The sequence below is a fragment of the Alligator mississippiensis genome, chromosome 5 (genome assembly GCF_030867095.1).
Source record: "Alligator mississippiensis isolate rAllMis1 chromosome 5, rAllMis1, whole genome shotgun sequence".
NCBI lineage: Eukaryota > Metazoa > Chordata > Crocodylia > Alligatoridae > Alligator > Alligator mississippiensis.
The window spans coordinates 173,058,587-173,085,906 of record NC_081828.1 but is presented as its reverse complement, the minus strand read 5'-3'; the positions used below and the strand labels follow the sequence as shown (position 1 = coordinate 173,085,906).

Below are 27,320 nucleotides of genomic sequence, written 5' to 3'. Positions count from 1 at the left end.
AATAATACTGTAAGGTGGATCTGGCAGAAGTGGGTAAGAAATGGATACAGCCTTCCATTATCCAGCAACTGGATAGAGGCTTCTCGCCATCTGAGGATCCAGCAAAAATCATTCCATCTGTTAATTTGTTCATGAAAACCTGTGGCTGTACAGCCCTACAGAATCTAAACTAGAAAATTACTTATGCTGGAGAAAATTTGATGTGGTTCTCTGGTAGAATCCTAAATGAACTTTTCAGGGCAGACAAGTAAATGTGAGTCAATGGTAAACGGTGTTCACCTCATATTTTATTATTCAACATGTACACTACACTAATTAAGGGTCTACTCAATTTGCAATTCTGTGGCATTTGTGGAAGATGAAATATGGGATTGTCCATGAAATCAACTTAAATAAAAAACTGAATTAAAAAAAAAGTGGCTCCCCTGTAGGAACCAGTGGTCCTTGCTGCCACTGTGGCCTGGCTTTGCAGCCCACCTTGTGGGTGGTGGGAGGGCAGGGGAAAGGTGCCAGCTGGTCGGGTGGCATGAAGGGCAGCAGTTGCTCCACCAAGGGCCTCTCCACCTGGCTCCAGCTGCATGCAAGATTGCAGCTGCCCCCTTTTCCAAGGCATAGGCACCTATCTTTGTGGATTGTTTTTATTAAGATAAGCATAAATTAGTATTTATAATTTTTTGTACAACTCTACATATAACTTTGTTGTATATTGTGTATGATGAGCACATCCCCAAAATATCTGCTGGATTTGAAATCTACACTATGACTGAACTGCAAAAAGTGTTTAGTTTGTCTGCAATTTAAGTTGACCCCCTAACAATAATGCCTAGAGGCCTAAAGCAGAATTAGATCTCCTTCCTCTGAAATGTTCGTGAGTGCAGGCAAAATGTTGAATATAGTGTCTGATTTATTTATTTTTATTTTTTATTAATACTGAAGTGAAAAGTGGCAAAGAAATTATAGTTATAAAATTAAAAGCCAGGTTTATTTAATAATTTTTTTAGATTATTAGATTTCCTAAGCAGTGCCTGTGATTCACATTTCCTGTTCTTTTTCATTGTTTATAATATTTGAAACAATATTTCTGCTTAGTGTGCTCTTTGTACTACATTCACAGTGTTGCTTTTTCTTGAGAGACAAATTTCAAACTGAATTTAAATTTGAAACTAAATTTAACTTGGTTGGTTACAAGGAGACTCTTCTTGGTTACATCTTTTGGTGCCATTTGTTCTCATTGGCATCACTCAATGTTCTGTTGTACAGGGCCAAAATTAATTCTGTCTGTAGACTCCATAGGAACACTGTTGGCAGAGGTTGCAGGATAGAAGCACTAAATCAAGCATCCATTGGCTGCCCCTGCCAACACCCCTTTGATAGCCAACTCTACCCATTCTTTTGCTTGCTTGTGCTCCACAGTGGAAGAACTGTGCTGCTGGATGTTCTGATTTATGGTTTATATTGGCAGAAACCAGCATAAATCATGAGTTAATCTAGTCTTTGGGCAGGAAAGTTTGGCAAGAAAATACATTTGTCCCTACGTAAATACTGATTTTGAGCATGAAAAGACTTTTTTATTGAGCACCCCATATATATTGTGCAAACAGAATAATACCGATGCTGTGCATTGATTTGAAAATATAACTCATTTAAATTTCTTTAAATGAAAATGTAACTGTTTTATAACTCTTAAAGTTTACAGCATGAAAACAAATTCAGGCTTTTTCATAAATCTGCTTTCTGCTAGATAGTTCAGATGGAATAAGGGCATAACATCAAGTACTGCTTATTTGTATTGTGTTTTGTTTTCTGAGTTATGCTAAGGAAAATAGTAACACTGTTTTATTTTAGAAGCTAGAACATGAAACTGATTTTGATAGCTGCCCCTTATGAGAGATGGGCTTTTAAGCTTACGGAAGGAACTCCTTTATGTACTTTTTAGGAGGCCTATGCAATAAAATAATGCAGAATAATATTTAGGACTTGATTTTCAAAAATGTTTATAACTTTGCTAAGTGAGCTAAAATATAGCATAATCAAATTGATTTTAAGTTTCAAAATGTTTTCAGGGATCTTTAATTGTTATAAAAATGGCAACCTCTATAGTCTAACAACGTATCATAGTATATACAGCAATGATTGACCACAAAATGAATATGAGTCACCAATGTGATGCTGTGGCTGGCAAAGCAAATTCTGGCGTGCATCCACCAATGCATCTCAAGCAAAACCAGGGACATCATCCTCCTGCTTTACTTGGCCTTGGTGAGGCAGCAGCTGGAGTACTGTGTCCAGTTTTGGGCCCCCCACTTCAGGAGGGATGTGGAAAAGCTTGAGAAAGTCCAGAGAAGAGTCACTCGTATGATCCAATGCCTGGAGGGCAGGCAGGCCATACGAGAAGAGGCTGAGGGATTTGGGACTCCTGAGTCTGGAAAAGAGAAGGCTCAGGGGTGACTTGGTAGCAGCCTACAATTATATAAGAGGGGTACCTCAGGACCTGGGAGAAGAGCTGTTCACCAGAGCTCTCCAAGGGATAACAAAGTCTAATGGCCACAAGCTCCAGGAAGGCCAATTTAGACTAGATGTAAGGAAAAAGTTATTTACAGTGCGTGTGTCCAGGGTCTGGAGCAGACTCCCCCCAGAGGTGGTCCAAGCACTTACTCTGGACCCTTTCAAAAACGTCTGGATATTTTTCTTGCTGGGATCACTTGATCCCAGATGACTTCCTGCCTGTGGTGGGGGGACTGGATATGATGATCTCACAAGGTCCCTTCCAGCCCCTAATATCTATGAAATCTATATACAACTGGGCTATATCTAAGTGGGAGAAATGGTTTGGTTGTTCGGTATAAAATTCTAGTATTATAAAAGCCTAAGTTTGTCTGTCTGTCCATAATGCTTTATTCATGCTCTGATTGGCTGTCTTGGCAGCTAATCAGAGTGCCCTACACAGACAGGGACAGACAACAGAGCACTGCCATGACAGTGGAGACTGAGAGGCTAGAGGGGAAGGGGGGGGTGAGGTCAGCAGAGCTGGCCTCGCCTCCCTCCCCTGCTCCTTAGAGACAGGGGGGAACAATGGGGACCGAACTGCCGTCATAACAGAGGGAAGGCAGCGGGGGGTCTGCTCCTTGGAGCCAGGGGCTGACACCCTCCCACCCCCACAACAGCCAGCAGGGAGGGGAGGCAGCGGAGAACAGGGGAGAAAGGGGAGCAGGAAGGGGAGGGGGTGGCACTTTGGTGGCTACACCCAAAGTGGTGTGGGGGGGAAAACGGGGAGCAGCCCAGGCCCTAGCCCTAGCCTGAAGAAGTGGGGGGATGGGGGAACAGCCCACGCCCCGGCCCTGGCCCCAAATGGCAGGGGTGGGGGGAAGCAGGGAGTGGCTCCCTCCCCAGCCCCAGCCCCAGCCTGAGGTGGGGGGTGGGAAGAGATGCAGGCCTCTGTGTCCCCCCCCACCCCTCCCCCCCGTCATTCTTGATGGGCAATTTGCTAGTATTAGATAAAATTGGATAGGGTGATGCCATATTGTACAGGCTTCCTAATGTTGTGGTTATGATATTAAAATAGCCCCCCCAAATCTGTATATTGTGACAAAAAAGACAAAGTGGGCTGAGTTCTAGCTGGCTGTTCTCATGGAGAACATTTTTTTGGGGGGTCAGTGAGCATGTTTTACTGTAAATAGTTTTGTAAGTAGGACCTACTGGCCAGCACAACAGTGGTGATATCGTAGGGTCATAATCTGCCAGTAATATAAATCAGTACATTAATTCATCTCCGGAGGGTGGGAATAATAACTCAATTCCATTTTTCTCTTAGATATGCTCCTGCAAACAGAGCTATACATGGACTTTCTCTAGGTTAGACTGCTAATGGTAAACTAATTACCTTTGTTAGCACCTCCGTTTTGCATCACTACAGCAAAATACCAAAGGTCTTTACAAAGCTCTAGCATTGATTTGGATACATGTCGTGTATATTGTTTGTTATTATGCATGTAAAACATCCCTTCTTCTTCTGTTGATAATGTTTGATAATGATATTGGGTGGACATTTATGCCCAAAGAGACCCAGCAAAGGCTTATCTCTAAGAACACTTTTACGCGTGTAAATAGACCTCCTGATCTGGAATGATAAATAACAAACAAAAAAAATCTCTTCTTAAGAGGTGGAGGCTATTGTTTAGAATGAAAATGGTGGATAAAAATTGCTGACTGTGCCATTTAAATTCCACAGAGTCTAGTCTTAATTAAGTCCAAAGAATCTAAATGTGTGTAATTTCAGTCTGAATTAAGAAGTGTCATGCAAATACCTGTGTTTCAGTTCAATAGAACAGTCTTTTTGTATTTGTCAGTTATTATAATAGCATTTGCTACCCGATGAACGTACTTCTGCTTCTAGTTTTCTCAGGCTGTGAATCTTTAACAGATAACATTCCAGGTTAAAGTTTTACTGAGTTATCAGACTCTTGATCTCACATACAAATCTTTTTTTCCCCTATCTTGAACTCCTTCCATTTCCTCCATCCACAACAGTGGATTAATTCTTAATTGTTTTTCTTATTTGTGAATAACAACAAGGAGTTGCATGCTCTAGGTACCAACCATTTTTGTCACACAGTCCCTACAGCAGAGCATAGCTTTATTTTTTGTTCTCCTGAGCTAGTGTCATATTTTGGTAATAATATTAAAGGAGTTTTGTAAAGAATTATTTTAAACCTTTAGTCTTACTACTGTGGGATATATAAAGAAGGCTTGCTCTATCTAAAAGGCTTTTTCTGCTTGTTTTTCATTTAAAAAATATCAGCCTTTCAACCTTGACAGAATGCCTTGAAGCCACAATCAAAATGGTACTGTAAAGACTAATGATTATAGCACTTTTTTCAGGCACATTTTTTCTGACTCAGGAATTTAAAGAAATATTAGCTTATAGCCATACAAATTATATTTGTTGTAGCAAGCATTTGTCAAGATATGCTGTTAGCTTTCTCCATCTGGCTGACTGTACTTATGGTCCTTTCAATTTAATCAAGATTCATAGTCTTTTGTTACATAATTCTTTTTCTGTCAATAATATAATAATAAACTGTAGTTTCCATAACATGTCATAAAATTGGTAGGAGGAGTCTTCACATATGTATTCCAATAAGTGTGTTAAAGTAACTCTTAATATTAGAGCCATTGAAATACCTACTGTGTTAGGCTTATAACCTTACAAAGATGAGGTCCATTTCAGTTTGTTACCTGGCAGGGGTCCAGCTGATGCTTAATGGTTTCTGTTCTACTTTAAACAGAAATAAACAGCTGTTTCTAAGCCGAATACTATTACTGTGAACAACAGCATATAGTCAATTGTATATGATATGCTTCAGCCAGTGAAACAACTAAATTATACTCCATTGAATATTCCTGCTTTTTCCCCAACTAGTAGGGTACAGAGAATCCCAGATGCCTGCAAATGGCAAATATTGTTCTTTCTTGGCATTTACAAATCCAGAAAAATGGGTGAAAGGTCCTCCTAACTAGCTGGAAAAGACAGAAAACTAAGCCGCCTTCTTATCTTTTCTCTTTATAAAAGGGTTTAACTGTCTCAGGCCTCAGTTATTTTTCTCTCAAGCAGGTGAAGGATGTATATCTGGAAGACAAGTTCAGAGAGACAAGCAGGCCTCAGAGGTCAATGATGGACTTGGCCATATGTCTGTCTGCAGTGCAGCCCGGATGTGGCACTGACTGCAGTGGGCCCACATATTTCAAGCATTGCCTGTAATAATTTAGATGAAAATTGAGCTAGGTGGTGATATTTACCTGTTGCCATGCCCCACTGTAGTCAAGTGTCATTGGATTTTTATGGACCGTCTTAAGGTATTTCTGACTCAGAAAGGCAAGGAAAGATATTCCTTACGGAGCCACTCTGAAGTAAGAGCTGATCAGAGAGGGCCGAGATATAGAGCTCATGAAGACCAGAAGACTGCTCTTCCTATGGCTACAGCTTACCAGCTGCACACTCTCTTACTTCCTTGATAAGAGACTACACAGTGCCAGAAAAAGGGAAGTGATGAGCAGGGATCCTGGTTTTCCCTGATATAACATCGCAAATTATCTGATTAAAAAATTGCAAAGTCTCTAATAAACCCCCAAAATCCGTGATTAAAATTAAAGGCTCCCCCAGCTCCCCCCGCCCTGCTTGTGCCCCTCACCCCCCACCCACAGCCCCTGCTCCCCCAGCCCTGCCAAAGGGAGCCCCCAGCTGCCAGGGGTATGGATCCTGGTCCACAGCCCCCTGTCTCTGCTCCCCCTTGTTGCAGGGGTGGGGGGCTGGCCCCCTGCCACAGTGTACACTCCTGAGGCAGGTGGGGCGACCTGCGCCCCTAAGATCTGTACGCAGGGCAGGTGCAGGCTGCAGGCTCCCACCATGCTGCACTTCCCTGGGACCTCTGCAGCCTGACAGGCACAACCCAGCATGGCAGGGAACAGTGGGGCCATGTGGAGAAGCTGCTCGCCACTGTGAGCTCTGCGCTCCCCTGGCGATGTGCCCCTTGTGCACGCGGTTGCAGTGAGGGCAGTGGCACGGGGTTGTGCGCCTCACAGCCGCCCTGCACAGAGGAGGTGCATCGCCAGGGTAGCGCAGAGCTTGCAGCAGTGAGCAGCTTCTCTGCACGGCTCCACTGTACTCTGCCACACCAGGTCATACCTGCCAGGCTGCGGAGGCCCAAGGGGAAGGCAGCAGGGCAGGAGCCCTAGCCTGCAGCCTGTGCTTGCCCCACACACAGATCTGGGAGGTGTGGGACTCCCCGGCCCCTCTTGGGAGTGCGTGCTGCATCAGGGAGCCGGCCCCAACCCCTCCATCCCCAGATTAGCTGCCTGGGGCCCCATCCCACTCCCCACTTCCCAATGGGGCCCTGCAGCCACACGTTATGTCCCCAAACCCCATGCACTGCCTGGCTGAGCAGCAGCCCCAGCCCCTGTTCTGCCCAGCTCCTTCCCTCCCTATGCGGGCCTCAGTCTCTCTCTCCCCTCCTTCCCCCCTACTTACCTGTGGGAGTTGCTCTCCGGACTGCCTGGGACCATGTGCATGTACATGCACGTGGTGTCCCCTGTCTCACCACCCTCCTCCTCCCTCCCAGCTCCTTGCAGTCTGGAACTGTGCCAGCCCTCAGGGAGCTCATTGCAAATCTGTAATATCTGCAGGTTTCTCTGGTAAAACAAGAAATCTGTGCTTCCCCCTGGTAAAAAGGTAAAATACATGGTTTACTCCATTTTCCCATGGAAAACCTGGATCCCTGGTGACAAGAGTAAATGCAAGCTGAATCTTGACCCTATTTCCCTCAAAGCCATTAGACTTGTATCATCTTCTCTCTGGCAAAACAGTTTATTTACCTCACTTTCATGGTTTCTTCTTTAAGTCACACTCATACCAACACTTGGAGATAGTGGGGTCCTCTACTTTCCTACTACCTGGCATTGGCAAAGGATGAAAGAAACATTGATGGCCATTTTGCATCGTAGAAAAACAACATAGAGTTTGTCTGTCTCTGATATGAGGAACAGTATGGAGGACAGCTCTCTCTAACAGCAGTGACCCTCAACCTAGCATTTTCAGCTTATGTAGGGGAGAATGTAGAGTACACATGGTACACTTAAAGTGTATCATGCTGCTCCCCTGTGAAGCAGCCCACAGGGAGGAGGATACTCTATTGCATTCCTCTCAGCCACTAGCCCTTGTCAAAGTTTTCCTGGGAATGCTAGAATGCATATTAGTATTCAAGTGGTTGGTTATTATTTATCAGCTGACAGGTTCCATGGCAGGAAAAATCAGTGAAGTGAGGGAAGATGTGATAGAACAGTGTTTATCTAATCTTTTTTTAAACAAAGTTATCTTTTGAACCATGTAATGTGTAATTCTGGATGGTAACCATTTACTTTTGTGCTTCACTGGTATTCCTTTTATCATTATTGTAGCTAATCACCCCATAAACCTGAAGTACAGTATGTAACTTTCTCGGGTGTAAAGCTTTGTTCCAAAATTCTGAACCCTAATTACTGAAAGGTAGACCATTTGACCACTGTTTGTAGAGAAAATGGGTTTTTTTTTTACCTCCCTTCCTTTTGCATCAGCCTTTGTTAAACTTCCTTTAAAATATTCCTAAAGCTTCCTTTCTCTTTTTACCTCCAAAACTACTCTTATATAAAACATCATTTTAGGTATTTTATATGGCACTTTTTAGTTTTGCATGTACAGAAAATATTAATTATAAATTGCAAAAAGCACACATTATTTGAAATGGAGAAATTGTGCTCTTAGATTCTAGAATTCAGCTGCTTGATTAGCTTGCATTTTTCTTTCTTTTTTTTCTTTCTTTCTCCTCTTCTCCCTCACTCACTCTTAGCTTCATTGTATTATGCAGGTTTTTGAGTAAAGTTCAGGTTTGTTTGGGGTTTTTTGCTGAACTCTAAAAAACCATAAATTTTCTCTCTTTTGGAAGAGTATGCCTTAATCTTGGACACAATGTAGAGAATGCTGTGCCTGATGCTTGGCAGAGCTTCACCTTCAGCACAAAAATATTGGTGTAGGGGGCATACTTGTCTTCAATGACTTTATGATGGATGGTACTAACTTGTAAATAAGAAATGGACAAATGTTAACAGATGAATCATATAATCATGGGACTGGGAAGGACCTCAAGGGTCATCTAACCTCATTTCCTGCATAGATGCAGGATGAGCTGTTCTATTCCGGGTAGATATTTATCCATCCTGTTCTTGAAAACCTCTAATGAGAGAGATTCTGCATCTTCTGCATGCAGCTTGCTCCGCTGTCCTGGTCCTTTTACAGGTAGGGAGTTTTTTTTTTCCTGAGATATAGGATAAATCTGCTTTGCTACATTCAAAATCCCTTTTTTTTGTCCTGTTCTGTACTCTGTAGCAAGGGAGACCAGTTATTCTAACTGTTCTTTTTAAAACCTTTCAAATGCTTGAAAACTGTTATTATGTCTGCCCTTAATCTCTTTTTCCCCAAACCAAATATACTGTTCTCTCAATCTTTCCTGATTTGACTTGCAGCCCTGCCCCCATATTGTCTTTGTCACTTTCTTCTCTACATCCTCCGTAATTTGCAGGGCCTAGAACTGGACATGATACTATAGCCTGGGACTTAACTAGGACCAAGAAGAGTTATGCTATCAACTCCTGTGTTTTACATGCATTATTTACGTTAATACAGCCCAAAATAGCAGTTTGATTTTTTAGCATCACACTGCTGACTCATTGTTGAGTTTGTGATCCACCATAACCCTCAAATTCTTTTTGGCAGTGCTGCTACCTAGCCAGTGATCCTCCATTTTGTACGTGTGCATTTGACAAGGTATAACACCTGCAATTTGTTGCCGAATTTCATTCTATGTTGGGCTAGCTCTCAACTGTGTAAAGATCATTTTGTCTCATTCTATCCTACAAAGAATCTGTATCCCTACAAAGAGTTTGTGTCATCTGTAAACTTGATCAGGAAATTCTCTATCCCTGGATCCAGAACACTAACAGAAATGTTAAACAGTCCCAGACCCAGAACCAGACCCCTCTGGAACCACATTTGAGAGCCCCTGCCTTGCTAATATGGATTCATTCATAGTTACAGTCTTTGCTTGGGATAATTCAACCAATTGTATATCCAGCTAATGGTGATTCTGTCTAGTCCATATTTTCCCAATTTACTTATGAACATGTCCCGTTGATCAATGTCAAGAGTCTTAATAAAGTCCAGGTATATTATACCCCTCTGCATTCCCCTCATTCACCAAATTAGTTACCATGTTAAAGAAAGATATCAGGTTGGTTTGTCGTTATTTGTCCTACTTGTGATTTGTTCAGAATGGTTTGGCTTTAGCAAAACCGTGTTAGCAATTTTAAGTTGGAATGGTGTAGGGACTTCCTGCTATCAAAAACTTATTGCAGGTTGAAGTGTATACCTCTACACAGAAGGCTCAGTAGCAGGTCATAAAATAAGTTGTTGATGGACTCTGTTCCGTTCTCACTGTAGTCAGTGAAGGGTTTTCTATTGAAATCAGAGGGAGCAGCAGTATCAGGCTTGATGAGTTATAAAATAAGGAAAACAACTGTTGATTTTAGTCACTTGAGATTTATTTTAATGAATCTGAACCTTGCTACATTACTTTTGTGAAGAATCAGTACATCTATCATTAATACTGAATTAGCCTATAATCTTCTTTATCTCTTTGTCTGTTCATACAGCTGAACAGCGTGCACCCACACCCATGTTACCTTCTATTGCTATCCAGTCAGTACCATTTTTTTAATTATACTTACAGCTTGTATTTCAGAACGAGTTACACAGCCAGCTTGGATAAACCCCTGCTTTTGGATTGGATTGCAATCTCTGTTGCCCTGCCTACCATATTAGGAGGCATTAGGAGGCTAAACTTCTCTGGAAATAGAAAGCTGTCTGATTTTTGAAGCATTGATGTGATTAACTGTAATGTAATACACTTGGTATGAATGCTTAATGGATAAGCATTCTTTTGCCTACTCTAGGTAGCTTTACATTTTAACAGGATGCAATTCATTGCACTAAAATGAAGAATGAGAATGTAAAACTACCATTAGAAAAAAATGCAGTCAACCAAAATGAATTTTGCCTGCAGGTGCAGTGAAGGGAGGGTTAAATCCACATTGTGAAGTAAGTGGCTAGTGATCTTGCCCTGAAAATGCTGTATTACACTTTCAAATGTAAAGATGTTTACTAAATACAGCAATTTTTTCACTGTATGACAACACCTTTTCCTTTAATCCTCTTAGCTTCTGCCTTTGTTTGTTTGCATATCCAAGCAATGACACTAGTATACCGAATGTCTGTAAAACAGAACACAACAATTTCACCATAAGACATAAGATGGTAATTTTCAAAGGGACAGCCTTTGCCAACAACTATAATATATTATTTTATTAACCCAATCTTAAACAGTCATAGTGCTTGAAGCTTTGATTTTAACTCCCCACAACATTTCTTCTTTTAAAATTTGTAAATAAATTTCTAATACTTAAAAAAAATGCTGTTTGTTTTTGTTGTTCAAAATTAATTGCTCACTAATTCTTGTTTTGTAAATAGTTCAGTATTTTAAAGTGATCTCTGTGGCTATAGCAAGTGCTGGTTTGACAAAATAAAGAATTTGAAATCTTTCTTTTATTTATTGCTTACATATATCACAGGCCATGGCATGCAACTTTCCCTACAGAACATATCTTAATTCTGATGTTAGAGGATTGTATTTTATAGCAGTGATAGAACAGATCAGTCTCCCTGGCACATTTTTTGCCTTTGACTGCCAAGTGGGTGCTGATTAAATGCTGTATTTAATGTCCACTTGGACTGAAGACAAAGCATTCTTAGAAAGACCTAAGGTTACAAAATGATAATGACTTTCCATCACTAAAAACCTCAATGTAGGAGTGGAAGGGGCCTCCTGGCCCAAATAAACCAGTCCTCTACTTTCGCAGGCTGTTGTTTACCAAAGGAGTCCCCAAAATCATCCCTGCAAACCTTCTCCCATAACTACAAGGGATACACCAAGAACACTTGTAACATGCCACAGGTCACAGTTGGGAAGATGTGTGTACTGCTAACGCCCTGCCATGGCAACAATCAGGAAGTAATTAGTTCATATATGCCCAAAAGATGCTAGGAAAAGAACCATGCCCCATGGTATAGAAGAAGGCAGAAGGTCCCATACTCCACGCTAATCTAACCTGGATGGGATTTGTACCAATGGTATATAATTCTAAAACTCTGCATTCCATACTCAGTTTCCCCACAGTCAAACAATTTCAACTTCAGTTAAACATAGTCTTATGTCTTTTTTTAGGTTTTGAGTAAGAGAAGTGCTAGTATACCATAATAATACAATAGTGGTAATAGTTGTTTAACTTACAAAATGTACTGTAAACATGTCTTAAGAAATAGAGTAAAAACTAGAGCTGAATGAATAACTTCTAACAATGTATTCAGTTGTTCTTCCTTAGAGAGAAGTATCTATAATTTTATTACCTGAGTTTGTTTTTGTTGTTCACAATAATTTGCTGATAATTCTTTGATTGTAAAATAGTTCACAGACTGAATGAAGTGAACTGAAGTTGTTTTATTTTTGACTGAATACGCATATTACACAATCTATTTCTGCTTCCTGACTAGATGAACAAAAATTGTTTACAGTGAACTTGTGTTTAAAAGTTTTATTTTTTTTCTGTGACTATTCTCCAATATTTGTTCAAAATTGGCTGCTTCTGAGGCATTGCTGACAACAAAATTATTAAAAGAGGAAAAACTAAAGGGATGCAAACCTAACCAAAGCAAATGTATTTAATGAGTTTGGTTTTTTTAAAAGGATTGATGCAACTCTAGTCAAAATAGAATTTTGAGCTGTCCTCGTAGGATTTAAAGCTATGTTGATCTATATGTTGAAAATGTCTTATCTGGTATCTAGAAGTAGAGGAAAGCAAAGTTTTCTGGCAGGGAAGTGTTATGGTGGGAGGTAATGACTTTCGCATTCTGTGATGCTTCATACTTAATTGGTTCTTGGAGAAGCATTGATATTAGTTTTGGCTAAGCTATGCATCACACTCTTATATGCACACAAAAAGATAGCACCTTGAGTTTTGATGACATGCCTTAATGATATGAGGAAAATATTGTAGCAATTTCAGTTTCAAGATATTAGTTAAAGAAATTGGAACTCTGCCTTACATCTTCTGATCCATGTAAACGTGTTTAGACAATAAAGTTCTAGATTCAAGACAATGTAGCTTGTAATGCTCTTTATTCTAATTAATTTATCTAACTCAGTTTGCTACAAAATGGTTTTTCTTCTGCATGATTACTTTGATGCGTTCTTAGTTTAAAAATACAAGAAATGCTGGGATATATTAGTCTGTTACCTAGACAACAGCAAGGCTTGCTGAAACAGTGATAAAGATACTTTCAGCTGCACTTGATATTAATTTTCTGCTTGGGATATTATGTTGACAGATCTACTCAATATTGCCTATTTTAATATAAGAGCTTCTAGTAGGCAATGAATTTTGATATTTCTAGAGTAATGCTTTTTTCCTTAGAATTAAAAGTATCCACAGAGGCAGCTATGAATTTTTAAGATATAACGCAAATAAAATCCAACATAGAAGAACTTTTAATATATTCAAAATATTTATTTATGATAGTATACCTGGTATAGTGTACCAGGTCAAAAAAACCCAGAAATATCTTGAGAGAAATTTATAAATATTACCATGCAACAAGTATTAAATGCAAACTGCAATACCTAAAAATCAGGTATATTTCTAGTAATTTGTGAATGATAAGAAATGTTCTGCCATTACATGAAATCCCAAGGGTTTTGCCACTTAATAAGAAATGACTTTAAAATAATTAGTGTGACTATTTAGTAATATTTGTTATTTTATTTACTCTTCATAGCTGGATTTCTTTGCTGATTGGTCTTTTGCCTAATATAATGTGGTATTGTTAGTATGGAAATGATAGTGATCATATATTAAGTAAGTACTTGCAGTTTGAGTAGGTGGTATAACTCTCCTCACTTTCTACCTTCTGGGGTCCTAAAAGGAGGTACCTGACTGTGTAGTCAAAGTCCTCAGAGGGCTCACTGGTAGTCCATGGTAAGGCTTGTGCCATTACATTGCCATTATGAAGTAAACTAATACTAGTCAAGAGGGAGACATGCCTATGCAACAGCCACACGCTCATTCTGCTGTATAGTCAGGTCCTTAGAGAGAAGACGAGTCAGTGATTCACAGCAGAACACACTTTCTGAAGAACACAGTGCTTTAGTATGGCTTGATTGTTTCAGTGTTTCCCATGTAGCTATGAAACAATCTTGCCCAAAATAAGTGAAATACACTTTAAAAATATTGAACAAAAGTGCAAAGTTTTAGATACAAACCAAAAATAGATGGTAGAAATCTTGTTAGAATTTTAAAATGAATACCATATATAGCCAGCAGTTTGTGGGTTAAAACAGGTCAATGCAAAGGTAGGTTGCAGAGGAAAATTTAAATTTGGAATAGATGTAATAAAAAATACCTCATAAGAATTTATGTATGGTCAGAAATTTGACATTCACTTTTTCAGTTATGTATTCAATTCAGTCTGTTACATTTTTTCTAACAACCCACTACTTTGATTCCTACAATCATAATACAGAATAATTTATAAAATGCTCTATAAAATTATGCAACATCGAACAGGAAATTAAATACTAAATATATACTAAATAAAAATACTTTGAGAAAGTGGTGCTGCAACACTGGAACTTCCAATTTGTTAAAGTGGAATTTGCATAATCTCATGCATATTTGACTTTAATGATAAACATTCTTTCTAGGTAATTTACTGTTGCATAGAGATAGTACAATTAATATAAAGAGGAGGAGAAAAAGGAAATAAAAAAGGGAAAAAAAACTCTACAAAGTCATAAGTAATAATTATTTGCAGAAAGCTTTAACAATAACTGTGGATGTCAGGAAGGCTGACTACTTGCGCTAAGGTTACTATTACCTCTCTACAGGCTTTACAGATAAAGCCTGGAGTTTAGAAAAGTGCTACAATACAAGAGAGATTTAATAAAAAATGTATGTAATGCAGATGTAGGAAATGCTGGAAATGTTTTCCGCTTCTGTTTTACATGTACTAAAATTCTACTTGGGGAGCCACATATACAAACTGGGGATAAATACTTGTTTTGTTCCTCAGATCACTTCTGAATTTCCTCAGGCATTGAGAGGGGCTGCATTACTAAATCTGAGTTTCCATATATTGCTTTCTTCAGCTACTAAGTTGAAAACTATAGAGTCAGCAACTTTAATAGCTGTGAAAATTTAAATCTTATATGTGTAGCATTTTTGAGTAGCAGAAGAACATTTTTAATTCTGACCCAGAGCAAATCTTTCAAAATAAAATCAAAAAGAGAGAGTTTTTCATATTGTGTCTATAACCCTGGGCATGACGCTATCTCACCTGAATACTGGCATCCTGGGGTACCTGGTAGCCGGTGGCCCTGCTCAGTTCCCTGGGTAGCTGCTGCAGGGTCCCTGAGCAAAGAGCCTCCCATTAGAATCAAACAACCTTGCAGACCGTTATAAAACTATTTACAGGATTTAATTATTTACAAGAACATATAACCAATGCAATAAAACAAATGTTACACCACATGACCTGGCGATGGTGGCTTAAGGGTTAACACTCGGATACACATTACACTAGGGGAAGGTTTACAAATTACCCACAGTAAATAAGGAACCAATAAATAAATACATTGATATTCCAACTAGTAAATCATCAAGAACTTATTTGCACAGTCTATAACTTGCACACTGTATACCGAGGACCCTGCGTGTCCCTGGCGGGGTGTCTCAGAGACCAGAACTGTGTCTGTGTACCTGGCACAGGATCTGTGGGTGGTCCCTGCTGCTTGGGTCCCTCAAACGAGCTCCAGGGGTCTCAGTGCAGCAATCAGTGGCTTCTCCCCTGCAGTCCCCGCAAGAGACCTGATTCCTGCCCAGACCCCCATCCCTGGCACAGCAGGGAACAGTGTCTGGGCTGCAGGTTGTGACAGTTTCCCCTACCCAGCACAGCCTCACAGCACCTGACAAATGCATGTCTAAAATGTTGCTTTGAGGGCCTACTTCTATGGAAGAGAGACTTGTTTAGTTTTCATTAGTTGTTTAGTCTCCATACTAGACTGGGAAAGGTAAACAAGGGTATAGAGATGTTGTAATAATGGGCACTTTGAACTCCACTGGGACCACCAGAGTCATTTAATGTATACCAGTCTACCTGCATTGAGTGATTTGGATTTTTGCTGACCTGGTTAAGATCCTACCTCCTTTGAAATCAATTTAAAGTGTGAGGAGAGTTCTATACCCTATCCCAGCAGAGTGTATATATTTAATGAAACATGCACATACATACAATCCTTTTTCAGCAAGGTTCACTTTTGCTAAGACTATATATAAACAACTCATTCCACAATTACAGGGATCTATTTCTTAGTTTATTAAAAACCTCCTATATGGATAGTGTAGTTGTTACCCTCACCTTAGTTGCCTTCCATTTATGAAATCCTTCATAACAATATTGCTCTGACACTCTCTGCTTTGGAGAGAACTTAAGTTCAAGGCTTTGTGAAAGGAGGAGTGTTGCTTGGCAATAATTGTGGGTGTAACTTGCCAGATGGCTAGATAGGACCGCAGCTGGAAAATTTCTGTTTCAAAGCGACTGCTAGTTTGGGCCAACAGTCTTTGCTATCAGGATATAAACATTCACTGCACCAGTGGAAACTAAGCAGTTTACAAAATAATAGATAAAATAATAAGGAGTTTGCTCTTTTTCCCAGTAGAGTAAATAATACTCTTACAACCTATACCAGCTTAACAATGGAGTTGAACAAGCACGGACTGGGGAGACAGTTGCTCTGAACCCATCTGTTTTCATGCAAGACATGGGCTTTTAAAATGTTTCATAAACTTTTAAATGTGTGAAAACTTCCAAAACAGATTGGAAAAAGCCAGGGATCAAGAAAACCGGGAATCCCTTGTTTCTTTATTAAGCTGTATTTTATTGTATAATAAAAGTATTACGGGATGCTTTCAACAAGGAAGTGTTTCTTAGCACTTTAAGAATATTTACTATTACTTCAGCAGTTCTCTTTCTAGTCCTCAAGAGACAAAATCATACATAGTGGTAGTATTAAAACTCAGGATTTACAAGAAATTTTAAAGACAGAATAACCTCTGGTCATTAGTTCTGGAGATAATGAAATACGAAAATGTTGTTGGGGATTATGTGTCTCTGATGTTATAAGATCATCAAAATGTTGCTGAAGTAGGTTCTTAGGAGTAATTCATGGAGCCAGATCTGTACTTACCTCAGTGCTGGTTTCCTCCTCAGCTTTCAAAGGATTCCAGAGTAAGAGGTAAATTCTACACCCCTTAAACGGGACGTCATATTGTTATACTGTCAGCAGGGCAACCTGTGAAGAAGTCTGACTTCTGTTTTCCTCATAGTCCAGTGGGGATGTACCATGCACCAGCCCTATAATTGCAAGAGTTTCATCAACCTGCATCAACTTTGCTGGGCTGGCCACATTATCTGGATGTTTGACTCCAGACTCCCAAAACAAGTTTTATTCTCCCAGACAAATCTAGGCATACTTTCAAGAGAAGGGCAGAGAAAGCACTTCAAGGTTGTCCTCAAGGCCAATTTGAAAAAATGCAACATTTAACATCAGCGCATGGGAGACTATCGCCCAGGACCACCCCAAATGGAGGAAGAGTCTGCTGCAAGGATCTCAGTACTTTGAAACCTCACAATGACAATAGGAGATGGAAAAGTGGGAGCAGCAGAAACAGCATGTTACAGACTGTAGGAAAGACTTACCTGATGAGGAACAGAGGTGGTGGGATGCCGCACCAGAAAATGAAAGCGGCAAAAGTAAAACCACAGCAGGTGGAGCCACCGCGGGTAAAAACAAAAAGGAAAAATAGCGGCCAAGCCCAAAGGAGCCGGGATTGGCTCCCTTGTCAGTGTGGGCACACTTTATAATAGCGTGCCAGGACCGATTGGGCAGCCAGAGCCCTGGGTCCATAGATTCATAGATTCATAGATGTTAGGGTCGGAAGGGACCTCAATAGATCAAGTCCGACCCCCTGCATAGGCAGGAAAGAGTGCTGGGTTTAGATGACCCCAGCTAGATGCTTATCTAACCTCCTCTTGAAGACCCCCAGGGTAGGGGAGAGCACCACCTCCCTTGGGAGCCCATTGCAGACTTTGGCCACTCTAACTGTGAAGAAGTTCTTCCTAATGACTAGTCTAAATCTGCTGTCTGCTAGCTTATGGCCATTATTTCTTGTAACCCCCAGGGGCGCCTTGGTGAGTAAAGCCTCACCAATTCCCTTCTGTGCCCCCATGATGAACTTAAGGATAAAAGACCCAACATAAGACAAGTGGGGGAACCGGACGTGGAGTCCCCAACCAGCCTGGAGGGGCCAGAGCACACAGGCAGTCCCAGTGAGGGGACTTGCTGGTTACCCCAGGAAAAGGTTTCCATGAGAGCACAGGGCCAGACAGGACCTGAGGATTTACTTGTAGGGTCGACATGGAACAAGGAAGTCGGCAGTGAAGACTGGAACCCGGCAGGACTCTGGAATGACAGGATACTGATGCAACTGATGGACGGCAGGTACCAAGCCCAGGGAAGAGGCGACACGCCGGGGGACAGACTGTTACTGAAGCCAGTCAATGTGTAATCGGAGAAAAGGGGGCCGTGGGAAGCACTCAGGATAGTAGCATCACCCCTATCTGGCGGCCATAATATTCCAAGAACCCAAGCACTGAGAAGGTACAAGACATCAGCCTCAACTACACAGGTGATGACATCGTGGTTGGCATTAGGCAGGGTGTAGGGGAGGCGGAGTCCCACAAAGGCGGAACAGTGGGAATGACCAAGGGGAAGTGCCAAGGGGAGGTGGGACCAAATATCGTCCTCCCACCCTGAAAGTAATCATCATCAAAGGCGTGGCAGATGAGGCCCCCTGGGGAACCAACCCAAAGTCATTCCAATAACCAAGCTGTTCATTCCTAAGAATAACGGCGAGGCTTAAGAGGAACCCCCATACGCAACGAACAGAGGAGAGACACAGGAGACTACACAGACCAAACCAAGAATTCAGAGCCACCCTCCCCGCATGGACACACGTGCCTGAGTTGCACTAGAACCTGTCAATCCTGGATTGGCCCTGTCAGCCATCTCGTACCCATAGGTAAGGCAGTCATGGAAAACAATCATCCATAACTGGAACTGGTTGCTGATGATGATTTGGCAAGAGCATACATCCCATGGCAAATTGGGGTAGGGTAAGTAGTGATTAATCAGGGACTTCTCCCTTCCCCTAGCATATGGAGAGCCTTCAAAAGGGAGCACTGATGAGTCTTATACACCCTTACATCATTTTACAAGCCTAAGGATTAGATGAGCAGCCCTTATATATATCATACACTTTGCTCAGATCATTGGTACTATGCTTCCTCTTCCATTAAGCAGGAAACTCCCACATCAACTGCTTTCCTTCATCCTACCCCCTGCCAAGCGTAAGTATTGAGAAGCCAAACTCCTCACATCTCCAAAAATCCACACAGCCAGAAAGGAATGAATCAGGAGTATTCTAGAAATATATAATAAAAAAGCCTGAAACTTTTTCCATATACCAGGAGAGATGAATACTGCTAACTCACTGATGCTGCTCCTGATGCAAACAGCCAGATCTGGTCATTATTTCTATACACTACCCTTTAATTATCATCAAATTATGAAGCTTTCAGCAGGTGTGTAGCTTATACCCAGCAAAGGGGGCTCTGCTGTTGGCAGGAGTTAGAGCAGGGGGACACAGTGACCAAATTCCACAGAAGTAACCGTAAGAAAATCTCATGTGCTACATGTCAACAGCAGAAGACATCAGAAAATGGTGAAGTGTCTCTCCTGCTGTTACTTTTCACAATAAATACTGGTTGCTGAGTCTGCAGCAGTCCATCTGTTCTTATAAACCTACAAGAAGTGATCCACTTCTGCTTCTGATGGACTGAACCTATGTGGGCAAATCATTACAGAAATACTACTCCAATTTAATATGGGTTGTACAAATTGAGTCATCTCCACCTATACCAGGGACCCAAACTTACACATTTTTAGAAAAAATACTTCACAGATTTAGACATTTCATGCAATTATACCATGAGGTGAGCCAGATGAAAATCCAAGAATATGAATGATTGTTTTCCTATGTAACTGGAAAGTGCAGAAATGGTTACAAGTATGACCCAACTTTGACATCACTAAATATTGATCTATACCAAAATATGTTTTAAAACTTTGCTAAGGAAGGATTTGGGACTGAAAAGATTGTTGGCACCTTGTTACCATAAGTGATATTGGTGATCAGGGCAAATGACTGAAATAAACAAAACAAAAGTAGCAAGAACATAAATACTTAGGGCAGGGGTTCTCAAAGTTTTTATGTCGTGGCACGGCAAACTGTGGCCCAGCCATCACAGCTGCCGTGGCTGGAATTTGTGGCCGGCAAACAGGTAAGGTAACCCCACAGGCTCTGCACAAGGAGCCGCGGCCTCTCTGCTCGGCTCTGGGGGGCTGCGGTTTGCCATTCTGTGGCCACAGCCAACCGGCACCGGGTCGCAGCCCAGGGATTGAGAACCCCTGACCTAGGGCAAGAGAATTTGGTGGAACCAGGTCCAGAAATTAATTTTTTTATATGTTGAAACAAATTGCCAGATGAGGGAAGATGACTTCATCCTATGATAACTACAGACTGCTCTAGGAAATGTGCCTTCTAATTCAAAATAGTCTGCACTGTGAGTGGAAAATATTTGACAATATAGAATAATAAGTGTTCACATATTTTCTGTGCTTCAGTTCTATGGAGTTATTTCCATTTGTTTTCAGTGTAGAACAAAAATTATTTTTTTAGATATTGGTGATGTTTTCAGACTAATTCATATGCCTATATGGGTAGTTTGTTGTGAATTTCACCTTAAAGTTTCTTTAGGTAATTATGAGCTTTCTTTAAAGAACCAACCATTTTAAATGGAAAAAAAATGAAACAGGCTGTCTTGAGTGTGGTTTTTATTAGTATCAGCATGGCCTGATGAACTTCATCCGAGAGTGTTGAAGGAACTGGCAGAGTTTTTGGAGTTCTTGACAATGATATTCATGAAATCATGAGAGACAGGTGAAGTACCAGAGGACTGGGAAAGGGCCAATGTAGTGCCCCTCTTTAAAAAAACAAAACTAAAAGGACAGCCTGGAAGACTACAGAATGATTAGCCTCCCTTCAGTACCCTGGAAGTTACTGGAGCATATCTTTTGCAAGGATCTGGAGGAAAAAAGGCTTATTACAAGCGTGGATTTACAAGAACAAATCATATCAAGCAAACCTGATCTCCTTCTTGGACAGAGTAACTATTTGGGTGGATGACGTGAATGCTGTGGATATAACACATCTGAACTTCTGCAAGGCTTTGTACAAGGTCCCACATGACCTTCTCATAAGCAAATTGGAGAAATGTAGGCTGGATGAAACTGCTATAAACTGTATAAACAATTGGTTCAATAGATGCAAGCAAAGAGTAACTATAAATGGAACCATGTCAGAATGGAAGGTTTTGAGTGGGCCAGTTCTTTTCAATGTGTTGATCAATTATCTGGATGCTGGCACTGAGAGCTTCTTGACCAAGGTGGAAGACGACCAAAACTGGGAAGGATTGCAAACACATCGGAGGACAAGAGTCCAATTGGCTCTCAGATTAGAAAGTTGGGCTGGAGCTAACAGGATGAAGTTAAATGCTGACAAATACAAAGTGTTACACCTTGGAAAGAATAACCAAAAATACAAATACAAAATGTGTGGCACCTGGCTGAATGGCACCACTATGGAGAAGGATCTGGAAGTCTTGGTAGATCACAGATGCAATATGAGTCTGCAGTGTAATGTGGTAGCACAAAAGATAGATGCAGTTTTGGGATGCATCCGTACAAGTATTAGGTGCAACACATGGTAGGTAATATTACCTATCTACTCGGCACTGGTAAGGCCTCATCTAGAGTATTGTATGCAGTTTTGGGCTCCACATTTTAAAAAGGATGTGGAGAAGTTAGAGGGGTGCAGAGGCAGGTGACAAAAATGATAAAAGGCTCAGAAAGCAAGTCATATGAAGAGAGGTTGAAGGAGCTAGGCATGTTCAGTTTGTGGAAAAGACACTTAAGAAGGGGCATGGTAGTAGTCTTCAAATATCTGAAGGATTGCCATAAAGAAAGCAGCATATTTAATTTGTTGCTCTAGACAGAATAACACAGACCAGATGGCGTTAATGTGCAGCAAAGTAGGTTTAGATTGAATATTAGGAAAAACTTCTTCACTGTTAGAGCAGTGAGGCAGTGAAATAGCTGCCTAAGTAAGTTGCTGGACTCTCAATCACTGGTGTTGTTCAAGAAGGAGTTAATCACTGGTCAGGGATGATCTACGTGTAGCTACACATATGTTCCATTATGCTTCTGGGCTTTGCTGGTTGCTGTATGGGGCTGAAGAGGAAAGACCATCTTGTGGTTAAATTTCTCAGTGTTCAGATCTATCATCATGGCCCATGTGCCATATAATGCTTCAAAGAAATTAACTAGGCAACAGGTGACTAGCTTTTTTTTTTTTTAATTTTGGTTGGGCAAGGGAGCAGAGATGTGGAATGAACTACCAATATGTGTATTATTCTAAACTTGTATGGTGTCAACTGTATGTTTGTATTTTCTGCAAATACTCAAGATACATTATTTTTTGCATTGAAATCTGCTTCTCTTCTCCATTTTGTGCCATCACTCTGTGAATATATAATATCACATAATAAACATGATACAGACTATTTATGACTGAAGTGAACAAAGACCTAGGTATCCAGATGATAGAATCCCAGTGGAAATCAGCAATTCACAATTTGAACATCAACAGTTGATCTTAGACTTTGTCTGATACAATAAAAGATAATTTTGCATGCGTACTGGGCTCCCTCTAAATTTAAGAAATTAAATATACTGCCAGTAGATACCCTTTGGAGATGTGATGCATTCCAGGCACCACTTAATGTAGAATTATAGAATGAGAGAAGTAGGGCTAGTCACTGTCGCCTCGTTAATTTCTTTGAAGCATTATGTAAGACATGGGTCATGTGGATAGATATGGACACTGAGAAATTCAACCACAAGAAGGTCTTTCCTCTTAACTCAAGGGTGGCCAACTCATGGCATATGTACCACAAGGCTAAGTACAGACAGTCAAAAACCCTGAGGCTGAATTGATTTAGTCTTTGCAGGTTAATGTTAAATTGAAATAGAAGTGAATAGACATTTGCCTTTGATTCAGAAAATATAGCCACATGCCTGCGGTGGCTCAGGCCAGAAGCCGTGTGGCATTAGAACACAGCTCTGGCATGTAGCCAGTATGAGCTGTGTGTTCATTTCCTCTTCCTGCTGCCCCCAAGGTGTCTGGGATTTGCAGTCCAAAATCACAGCAGCAGGGTTGCTTATCACTTCCTCTTCTTGCTTCCAGGTGCCTCTGGGATTTGTAGTTCACAGTTGCACCCAGCAGTAAATTTGAGCAGGGGAAAGGGAGTTTAACCAGCCAGGGTTTGTCTGGAGGGGGGGCAGTGTTCTTCCCCTCTTCCCCCCCCTCCCTGCAGACTGGGCTGCATCCCCAGCCAGGCTTCCCCCCTGCCCCCACTTCTTTGTCAGCCAGCCCTCGCTGCTCCAGCTAGGGAGCAAGCAGGAGGGTGGGACCAGCCCTGCTCTCTGGAGCAGATATCATAGCCCAGCCTAGGGCTGCAAAGCATGCTGGAATACCGGGGGACTATGATTTAACTAGAACAAGGAAGGGGCCTGGGACAGAAGTTTCACAAACTAGTTTGACCCAAATCAGTTATGTTTGATACTACATTCAACAAGGTTTATCTTAAACCAGTTTTAGTCACTTTGAATCTGGTTTATGTGCACTGAGCTTCTATTCTGTTACAGGTTTAAACCAGTTTCTGATCACTTAAATGGGTTTACATGTAACTTCTGTCCCTAGCCCAAGTGACACACACAGCTGCTTTATGTGGCACACAGCAGATCCAGTAGGGAGAAGGCAGAACAGGAGCAGATGGAGCAGGCAGGAAAGAACAGAGCAATGGATTGGGCAGGGAAAAGAGACAAGAGCAATAGATCAGGCAGCTAGGACAGCAGCAAATATAGCAGGTAGAAGAGAACAATGCAGTGAATCAAGCAGGGAGGAAAGAGCAGAGCAATGGCTTGGGTGTTAAAAGGGGATTAGAGAGGGAGGGGAAGGGTTTCCCTTGTTGTACAGCTGTCCAGAAGGTTGGCCCTCACTGCCTTTACCGTGCCTCTTTTTTGGCCTTGTCTGTAAACAAAGAGTACTAGACTCAGGATTTACTGTTGGGGACTTCTTTTTTTTGCTTCTTTTGAATCAAACTCCAAGGTACCTGTTATTTTAACTAGCAGATGTACTACCTGTAGGCTGTGCTCTATCACTGGTGCCTGACAGAGAAGCCAGCAATTTTGCCTGAGTGTATCTGAAAGTGTTAGCCAAAGTGTTGCTAGACAACAGTTAGCTCTTTGATCTTTATATCATGTCATCATTTTGGCACTAGATTAATCATTGATGGACCCATTCTCTTTTGTCTTTAGCACTGACAGAGTTGCATTGCAGTTATTAATGTTAGTGTGCTGCAGTGATCCCATCAATTCCCTTGGGCTCATTTTTCATTTCTTTTCTTTTAAAGCACAGGCTTAGCTTTGCTGTCAATTGGGCTCTCATCACTGGTTGTATTTGTGATTTGCCTCTGCTGCTGGATATTCTTTTGAGTCACTATTATGAAATACTTTAGATGTCAAAGAAAAAATCTGTTTGTAGGTACAACACTAGACATAAAGAAGACCTGACATTTTCTATCTCTACTTAACACAGTTTATGAGTCTAATCAGTTTCTCTAAAGAGTGGGCCAGATCTGTGGACCTTATTACCGAAAGAAAGTCAATCTTCAGGTAAAAATGCAAAAATTGCCCTCATCCAAAGATCTTCCAGGATGGGAATTGGGGAAGCAGTCTTTACATGAGGACATCCAAAATGAGAGGGAATATATATATATTCCCAAAATGAGAAAGAATATATATATAAAATCCTCTATAGATTCATAGATTGTAGAGTCAGAAGGGACCACAATGGATCATCGTGTCCAACCTCCTGCTCCTGGCAGGAAAGAGGACCGAGGTCAGATGACCCCAGCCAGGTGACTATCTAGTCTCCTCTTGAAGACCTCCAAGCTAGGTGGTAGTACCACCTCTCTTGGAAGCCCATTCCAGATCTTGGCCACCCTTACTGTGAAAAATTTCTTCCTAATATCTAACCTAAATCCACTCTCAACTAGTTTACACCTGTTAATCCTAGTCACTTCCTTGGGCGCCTTAGTGAACAGCGCTTCCCCTATTCCCCATTGATCTCTCCTAATAAATTTATAGGCGGCCACAAGATCTCCCCTCAGCCGTCTCTTGTGAAGGCTGAAGAGATTCAGCTCTCCCAACTTCCCTCCATAGGGTTTATCATGAAGGCCACTAATCATGCGAGTGGCCCTCCTCTGGACCCTCTTGAGATTCCCCGCATCCCTCTTGAAGTGTGGCACCCAAAACTGGACACAGCACTCTAACTGCACCCTGACCAGTGCCACATAGAGGGGGAGCATCACCTCCTTTGTTCTGTTAGTCATGTACCTGCTAGTGTATGACAAGGTGCGATTGGCCTTGTTGATGGCCTCGTTACACTGCCGGCTCATGTTCATCTTGGAGTCAGTTATGACTCCAAGATCCTTCTCTGCCTCCGAGCTGCTGAGAAGGACACTCCCTAACCTGTAGGTGTGCTGGGCGTTCCTCCTTCCCAGGTGGAGTACCTTACATTTATCTTTATTAAATTGCATCCTATTTCTCTCTGCCCATTGATCCAACCTGTCCAGGTCAGCCTGAATCTGCTCCCTGCCCTCCGGTGTACTAACTTTGCCCCTTCCCTTGGGTACTAATGCATGGGGAAGGCATCTGCCAAAAGAAAGGAAATGGTGCTGACCTATATTGGGTGATAGAAATTAGAAATTACTGAATATGGTGAACTATTTGGCCACTTATGACTGCTGGGCAGATCTTAATGCAAGAGACATGACTATTTTGCCCTGAGACTGTCAGTTCTCCTAAGAACTGGACTTCGATGCTTAACTGAAGGAGGAATGTGTCTTGAATGTACTAAGGGAAAATATGGTATTTATCAGACAGTAGTCTTTAAAACTGGTATAATATAATATTACTTGAAGAAACTTCAAATAAGAAACTTGTCTGGCTAAAGAAAGTGAGCCTTAGGCCTACTTCAAGAGACAGAAAGTATAATGACACCCCCTTCAGTTGTAAGGAACTGATTGAAGTCCTAAGGTCATGCTCTATATCCTTACAAAGTTGAAATAAGGTTGATGCCCTAAGGAAGCATTACATTTTGGGATGCATTCAAATCTTCCTTGTCTTGAACATCACATAAACAATACACTAAGGAAACTTGACTTTTTTGCTAAGACACTCATCCACCCACAATCAAGCCCTGCTGGGGCATAGCTATCCCAGCCTACTTTTAATGTAGTAATTAAATGATGAAATTTCATTTCCTGTGGGTCACTGGAACAATTATTGCTTCCTCCAGATATCTATTTTAAGCTTCTTTCCTCCTGGATGGGAGACTGATTCAACAATATCAGAGATGTTCTGTAGGTTGGAGAAGTTTGAAGATCCATAGCCTCTTTACAGAAAAACACAAACAGTATCTCTCTGGCACAACAATGTTCATGTTTTTGGTATCATTCTGAGGGCTAGTAGAAAATGTGGGAAGATGTGTATAGTAGGGTTTTTGCCCAGCGTAGCGGGGTACCATTTGTCCATTGTGAAACACAGAAAGGCTTCAAGGTAGACAAGGTTCTTTGGGTGAATCTGATATCTTTTATTAAATTAACTTAAATAGTTGGAAAAAAATTTTAGCAAGCTTGTCAGGCTGAGGAAGCCTCTGCAGTTGGTGTGTGCTCTTCCTGGATGAATGAATAGTAAAGAAGTCAGAGGCTGGGCTGGTATGCATGAAAGACAGGCAGTCAGTGAAGATGTAAACTGAGGAGTCAGTGGGTGAGAGAGAGGCTTGGGGTGGGGGGGGGAGAAAAAACAGGGATGAATGTAGCAGGTAAATAGTGGAGAGGTACTTGGGGAGTCAGATGTCAGGCAGGTTATAATGTGTCATAAATTCAGTGTCTGTATTTAGTCCATGGTTTTTTGTATCCAGGAGGTTGATTAAGTAAAGTTCGTAGGCTTATCTGTGAAAAGTGTTTTGTAAGTTCCCTTTGAGGATTAGAACTGAGAGTTTGGAGAGAGAGTGGTTTTCTTGTGAGAAATGTGCCCCCATAGGTCATTGGGTATTCTTGTCTTGGATAGATTTCCGGTGTGCATTCATTCTGGTGTGCAGTTGTTGTTTGGTCTATCCTACGTATTTTCCGTGAGGGCATTTGGTGCATTGGATGAGATGTATTACACTTCTGGAGGTGTAAGATCCAGGAATACTGATGGCTCTGTTGTGAGGTGTAATAATTGTGGGGGTGGTGGAGATGTGTTGGCAGGTTTTGCATTTCT

The 27,320-nt window shown here is 41.2% G+C and overlaps 1 protein-coding gene and 1 long non-coding RNA gene across 12 annotated transcripts in view; one reads left to right on the top strand and one right to left on the bottom strand.

Moving 5' to 3' along the window:
- Positions 1-15,112, bottom strand: part of LOC109285793 (uncharacterized) — a 41,037-nt gene extending 25,925 nt beyond the window's left edge. Inside the window, exon 1 of the long non-coding RNA XR_002093638.2 lies at positions 15,029-15,112. This is a non-coding gene — a long non-coding RNA (uncharacterized LOC109285793). The remainder of the gene's footprint in view (positions 1-15,028) is intronic.
- The window catches only part of PPP1R9A (protein phosphatase 1 regulatory subunit 9A), a 256,192-nt gene that overhangs the window by 108,567 nt on the left and 120,305 nt on the right, over positions 1-27,320 (top strand). The window lies entirely within an intron of this gene.